Source organism: Polypterus senegalus, unplaced genomic scaffold (assembly GCF_016835505.1).
Source record: "Polypterus senegalus isolate Bchr_013 unplaced genomic scaffold, ASM1683550v1 scaffold_5193, whole genome shotgun sequence".
Lineage (NCBI taxonomy): Eukaryota > Metazoa > Chordata > Cladistia > Polypteriformes > Polypteridae > Polypterus > Polypterus senegalus.
In genome coordinates, this window is record NW_024384754.1 from 1 (window position 1) to 7,026 (window position 7,026).

The 7,026-nt window shown below is 42.2% G+C and overlaps 1 non-coding gene across 1 annotated transcript; it reads right to left on the reverse strand.

Annotated features, from left to right (window-relative positions):
• Positions 1-6,954: 6,954 nt before the first annotated feature.
• Positions 6,955-7,026, reverse strand: trnac-gca. The gene has a single exon. It is a non-coding gene; the product is annotated as a tRNA-Cys (tRNA).

Here is a 7,026-nt window from a genome sequence, read left to right on the forward strand (position 1 = left end):
TCCCCTTCAATGATCCCAGTGTACAGTACAAAACTAACATCTCAGAAAAGGAGTGGAAGTCAACCATACATAGAATTCAGTCTAGAAGTATAGGCGCCACTCACTCAATATCCATCCATCCATTTTCTAACCCGCTGAATCCGAATACAGGGTCATGGGGGTCTGCTGGAGCCAATCCCAGCCAACACAGGGCACAAGGCAGGAACCAGTCCTGGGCAGGGTGCCAACCCACCGCAGGACACACACAAACACACCCACACACCAAGGCCAATTTAGAACCGCCAATCCACCTAACCTGCATGTCTTTGGACTGTGGGAGGTAACCGGAGTGCCCGGAGGAAACCCACGCAGACACGGGGAGAACATGCAAACTCCACACAGGGAGGACCCGAAAAGCGAACCTGGGTCTCCTAACTGCGAGGCAGCAGCGCTACCACTGCGCCACCGTGCCGCCCCACTCACTCAATAATTCAACTTAAAATTTTTCATCAATCTCAGAGCTAGATCCAAACTTGTGAGCATTGCCATCTAGCTCCAGCCTAACTGTGCCACATGCTTTATTTATTTATTTATTTATTTATTATGAAGCACTTTACTTGCTGTACAATAAAAATCCAAAATATCAAACAAACAATAACCAAAGGGTTAAAGAAACAGAAACACATAAACACATAAGAGCTGAAGAGATTCATAATAAAAAGTACACAGATAGTCAACATATCATACTGGGTTAAAGGCCAGGAAGTAAAAGTGTGTTTTTAAATAATATTTAAAGACAACAAGGGAAGCAGCCTGCCTAACGTGCAATGGAAAATCATTCCAGAGTTTTGGAGCTGCAACTGAAAAAGCCTGTTTTGGGAGTGCACCAAATTAATTTTAATTTTGGACAAAAATCTAACCCTCCTCACCTAAGCTAATCCATTCACAGTGATATTTGGTGTGCCCCCAAATGGGCTTAAAATCAGTCATCATCCAACCCGCTATATCCTGGGGGTCTGCTGAAGCCAATCCCAGCCAACTCAGGGCACAAGGCAGGAACAAATCCAGGATCTCCAACGCACCTAACCTGCAGGTCTTTGGACTGTGGGAGGAAACCCACGCAGACACGGGGAGAACATGCAAACTCCACGCAGGGAGGACATGGGAAGCGAACCCGGGTCCCCGAACTGTGAGGCACCATGCTGCCCATGCAAAGTGAAATTCATTGTAATATCTGACACCACACTACTAGCAAGTAGACATATCCTGCCTAACCTGAAGAATCCCAACCAAACTTTTTAACAACTTAAGACAGTGACCAACATTTTATATCAAATTCTCCCTGAGGATAACTGTTCAAATTTTTTTTTAAAAACATGGCAAGAAGAAATTGAAAAAAAAATTAGAATAAGCATTCCTAAGTGGAAAAATAAATTTATTTTTTGTTCTCTCGCTTGGGAGGAGGTTGAATTCTTGTTCTTTTAAGGTTTGTTTTTAATGCATTCTTTGCTTTCTTTATTTTCACTTTTTGTTTTTCTGAAAGCTTGATTTTGAAGTTATTTGTTGTATAGGTTCTGCAAATTGCATCTGTTTAATTGAATACTATGTTGCTTAATTGAAATAAAATATTAATAATGTAATAAAAAAATCTAGCTAAGCCAACAATGAGAAGCATTACCAAACCAATGTCCTACATCTCCCAGCAGCATCAGCGGTATGACACTATTGGACAGCTTTAGAGGTAACAGGGGCTGCTGGGAAGAAGACTGAGTGGGTGGGCCCATTAAAACAGAACTTGACGAGGGATCACAATTGTCTATCATTTGTTACCACATCTCATCCCGCTCAAATGGCTTACGTCTTGACTACCTTGGATTACAGTTTCTGCCTGGATGTATGTGTTGTCCTGTCCCTGTAACCCATGTGGTTCTGAACTAGTTGGATATGTCTTTGTCAGGGGAGCAAGACTCATCAGGATCCTGGTAGGGCAAAACTTTACACTGCTTTCAGGAAGTTGTTCACAGGGTTTTCCTTTCACACATCCATTATCATCTGCATCTACTAGACTGGACTGTTTTTGACTTTGTTGGTAGTGTTTATCGTTAGTATTATCTACTATCGGCACCTGGGAACTGGGGGGCCTTTGCATATGTTGATTTTGTTATATTATGAGTTCTTATTTCAGTATTTCATTAATATATCTTTAATTATGGGTGGTGCAGTGGTAGCGCTGCTGCCTCGCAGTTAGGAGACCCGGGTTCACTTCCTGGGTCCTCCCCGTGTGAAGTTTGCATGTTGTCCCTGTGTCTGTGTGGGTTTCCTCTGGGTACTCTGGTTTCCTCCCACAGTCCAAAGACATGCAGGTTAGGTGGATTGGCAGTTCTAAATTGTCCCTAGTGCGTGTCCTGTGGTGGGTTGGTGCCCTGCCTGGGATTGGTTCCTGCCCTGTGGTGGCTGGGATTGGCTTCAGCAGACCCCCGTGACACTGTGTTTGGATTCAACGGGTTGGAAAATGGATGGGTGGATTTTTAATTATCTATTTGTGGTGCCACTAACAGAGTCTTTGTGAGTGAGTGTGTGCATGCCTGGTCAAGGGTGGGTGTGTTCCTGGGGTCCCCAACCTAAAATGAACAAATCACTGTCTTTGGACTGTGTGAATCTTAGTGTCACCGTGACTGCTACACCTTCATTAGTTACAATGCATTACATTCCTGAAAATTACACTGGTTTCTTGAAGGTGGGAGGGTTAGCTTATATATATATATATATATATCCATCCATTTTCTAACCCGCTGAATCCAAACACAGGGTCACAGGGGTCTGCTGGAGCCAATCCCAGCCAACACAGGGCAGGAACCAATCCTGGGCAGGGTGCCAACCTACCACAGGACACACACAAACACACCCACACACCAAGGCCAATTTAGAATTGCCAATCCACCTAACCTGCATGTCTTTGGATGGTGGAAGGAAACCAGAGCGCCCAGAGGAAACCCACGCAGACACAGGGAGAACATGCAAACTCCACACAGGGAGGACCCGGGAAGCGAACCCGGGTCTCCAAACTGCGAGGCAGCAGCACTACCACTGCGCCACCCTATATATATATATTACCAGAAGCTGGTTAAATGATTTGCTTAGAGACAAAATGTGTTGTTTAAAACCAGTGCCTTGGCGACTACACCATACTGCCTGCCCGCAGAACATACCAATTATTCTAAAAATAAGATTAGCAACAGCAGAAAACACTTACAATTGGTAGAGAATGGTTGTCTTCCCAGCATTGTCCAGACCAATAATGATCACTTTGTGCTCTTAAAACAAAATTAAAACAAGAAAAGAAGATTATACATTAATAATAAATGACCACCAGATTAAGACCTTTAGAGGCCCCTCAGCACTTAAAACATTTTGGTGCCTCCATATATATCCATCCATCCATTATCCAACCCATTATATCCTAACAGGGTCACGGGGGGCTGCTTGAGCCAATCCCAGCCAACATAGGGTGCAAGGCAGGAAACAAACCCTGGGCAGGACACCAGCCCACCGCAGGGCTCCATATATATCTAATTCAAAATATAAACAATAATAAACCATAACATAAAATGTTTTGAACATAGCTTAAACCAAGATGGAAAATTTATTTTTGTATATTTATACACGAAAAATGTTCCCTTACTATTTCTAATTGCAGAGTCTTTGATCAGATCCTCAGAACTAATCTTACATAACACATCTGTTTCTATTAGTAGAGTTTAGGCTTCCTGCCTTCCTCAATTAATTAATTAAATATATATATATATATATATATATATATATATATATATATATATATATATATATATATATATATATATATATATATATATATATATATATATATATATATATATATATATATATATATAATGATTTTTTCATTTAATATGGGAGCCCCTTTTGGTGGAACCTAAGTTTTGCACCATATGGTCCAGGTGAAAATTTCTGTGGCTTCCTTTGATGCCCTAAACACATGCTTATTTTGCTTAATGATTAATCCAGCCCTGGGCACAATAAACACCCAAACCATCCATGTTTAAAACTTCTGGACCATTGAAAAAGGTTCCTTACATTCTACAGGGGCAGATTTTCTATGCCGTAGCTTTTACCTGTCACAGTGAATTCTCAAAGGGACTAGAGATAGGACATTAAACCTCAGCTCTGCTTGTCAAGAAGATGCAGACAAATTGAAACAAGGGCTTGGTAGCTCTGGAAATGGATAGCTGTTGTCATACTTGTCCCTCTAAGGGCAAGTGAGATATTAAAAAAATGTCATTCTTACACATTCAGCTATGTATGTGCAGTTATTCCAGTGCAAGTAGCATCCCATCTGGCTGTGTCTCTGCAGGTGTCAGCTGGGACAATGATAAAGATTAGGCCAAGGGAGGGAATGACCTTTGACAGAAGTCCCACAAGCTCATCAGATCTCATACAACAACACTGCACTGGCGAGGATGCAAAAAGAACTGTCACAATAGAAGAGTGGCAGATGGAGTTCACATCTGCCACACAGGCAGGAAAACAGCAAAAAGAAAAAGCGGAGACAAATATGTCTGAGTAAGGACTTCCAACTAAGGAATAATTAGTATTGTTTTCTCTTTCCTCCCAGCCGAAGTTCCAAGTCTCGATTTTCTCCAGTGTTCACTCCACCTCGCTCCAAATCATCACTTCATTCTCCCCCCACCGCCAAAAGCACTTCCACCTCATTGATGTGCTAACGTGTTCTCACACTTGTGTCTTTTGTTCTACCGGATCCTCTTCTTGATTTCCATCTTACTCCCCACCTCCAACTCCCAATGAATCTTTTGAATTCCAGACTAACACAGAAAACTAATTATAAACAATTAATTCATATAGCACCTTTCATAGCACGCATTATCAGAAAACCTTTGACACAAAAACACATTTCAAGACACATTCATCCTCGTTGCAGTCTCAGGGAAAGCGCAATGGAATCGTTTCAGTTTCGTACATTTAGGTGAAACTTTTTTTTTAATTGTTGTGGGCTAACCCTTTATTAGAATTAGAAACAGCGCTACACATCGCAGGCACAATATTATCCATGGACGGTCACACGCATAAATACGCCCCTCAGAAGGGGGCAATTTGGAGTCGCCAATTAGCCTAATACGTACCTCTGTGGCTGGAGGAAGACAATTGGCAACAACAACAAAAAAAAAAAACAAAACTGAGAGGACGTGTAAACTTCAGACAGAACACACTCGTCTGTGAAACTGTTTAGATTACAGTCATGTAGAAATTAACGCATGCTGTACTTAATGTAATTGTTTTGTACTGGAACTGTATCACCTGCTTGAATACTGATAGAATGACGCTATATCCAGCATCAACGGGCCTACTCTGGCTTCCCTTATGTGCTCACCATCACCCTAACTTGAGCTATGCCTATTCAGTAAATAAATACAGTATGGCAGCGGAGGGGGTGCAAGTGTTGTTTTTGTCTGGTATACAATGCCTATATGTGACCCCCATACCCCCCAACTGGCCGCTTACATCTGTTCCGGTTTTTTTCCACCTCACAAAAACAAGTGCGGGTTGCTCGTCGACAAAATTGTTCAGAGGAGCCTAAGACAAATGTCCCAAAGGATCTACGAGGCCCTAAGCGAGATAAAAAGGTGGACCACCAAAACATTGTGGACGTGCACTAAACTGTGACACAAATGTGTACATTCCTAGCACACTAATAGAAGTACCACTAGATTCAGATTGTAAAATAATTCTTATTTAGTAAACATGGGGTTTTACAGAGCCCTTTCAAAGTAAACGACTCAAAAGGGGTGGATATAGGCAGATTTAAACAACTAAACCCAAAAATTTGGGACACAGTGAGCTCGACAATAACGAAAGGGACAAAACATCGCAGATTTAGACGGTGCAGTGAGAAGATCTGGCAAGCTTTTCTATCAAGAAAAAGAATCAAGCATATTTAAAATGAAGTCACTGAGCCCTTTCAATTAGAGTACAAATATAGAAGGACGGGTATAATTAAATGGGAGATCCATGATGAGTATAATGATATGGGAAACACAGTATGGAGTCACAACAGCCCAAATTCAATTAAAAAGGAACATAGATTTCGGGGACAGAAGACGGATTAGACGAAGGAAAGCAAGAGTCAACTGTAAAGCTTGCAATCGTTTCATGGTAGTGGTATAAATGGCAGGAATCGAATTTCTTAATAACTGACGCAGAAAGACTGAACGGATCGATCACTCGGAAACACGAGGTATATTAAGCACAGGCTTCTTACCTTGATTTCCAAAAATGCTCATAAGTTTCGAGAAGAGAAGGCCCATTTCGGTGTGAATGAGTAAGGCGAATACACTCCAGCCGAAGCGTTTAGCGGCGACAGTCACGATCAGAACAGTGTGTTCTCTTTATACTCTTTAAAAACCCGTGAGCCGGGAATCCGGGGCGGAGTCTCGATGGTTAAATGGGCGGGGCGTCGTGGCGTCTGGGCGAATTCCACGAAACAGAAGCGCAGGCGAGTTCATGCACTGCTAGAGAGGCGTGTTGGAACGGGCTGCTAGGGGGCGGAGCTTTACTGTTACGTAAGGCAGCTGTGGTTTCACATGGGAGTGTTCCGGCTGGGAGATCCATCACGGGGACTTTTTACTGTTTTGTTTTCTGAGTACGTTTGTAATGGAATCTAATGGGGAATTTTCCTGCAGTAGCATGATCTCCAGAAAGTGTATTAAGGAAATAAAAGGTGAAACTGGGGAATACCTAAAAACTTACTGATTAGCGATAACAATAGCAGGCAAACACTCGATAGCAGAGAAGGAGAAGGAACTCGGCCGTTATAGGCAGCAACAAGGCCGATATATTTGGAAAAGTACGAGCTATGTATTTCACTCCTTTAATATTCTGAATGTAAGTGAAAAGTAACTGGTAAACAAAGAGGTTATTATGAGGGGGCACCCGGATTTGAACCGGGGACCTCTTGATCTGCAGTCAAATGCTCTACCACTGAGCTATACCCCC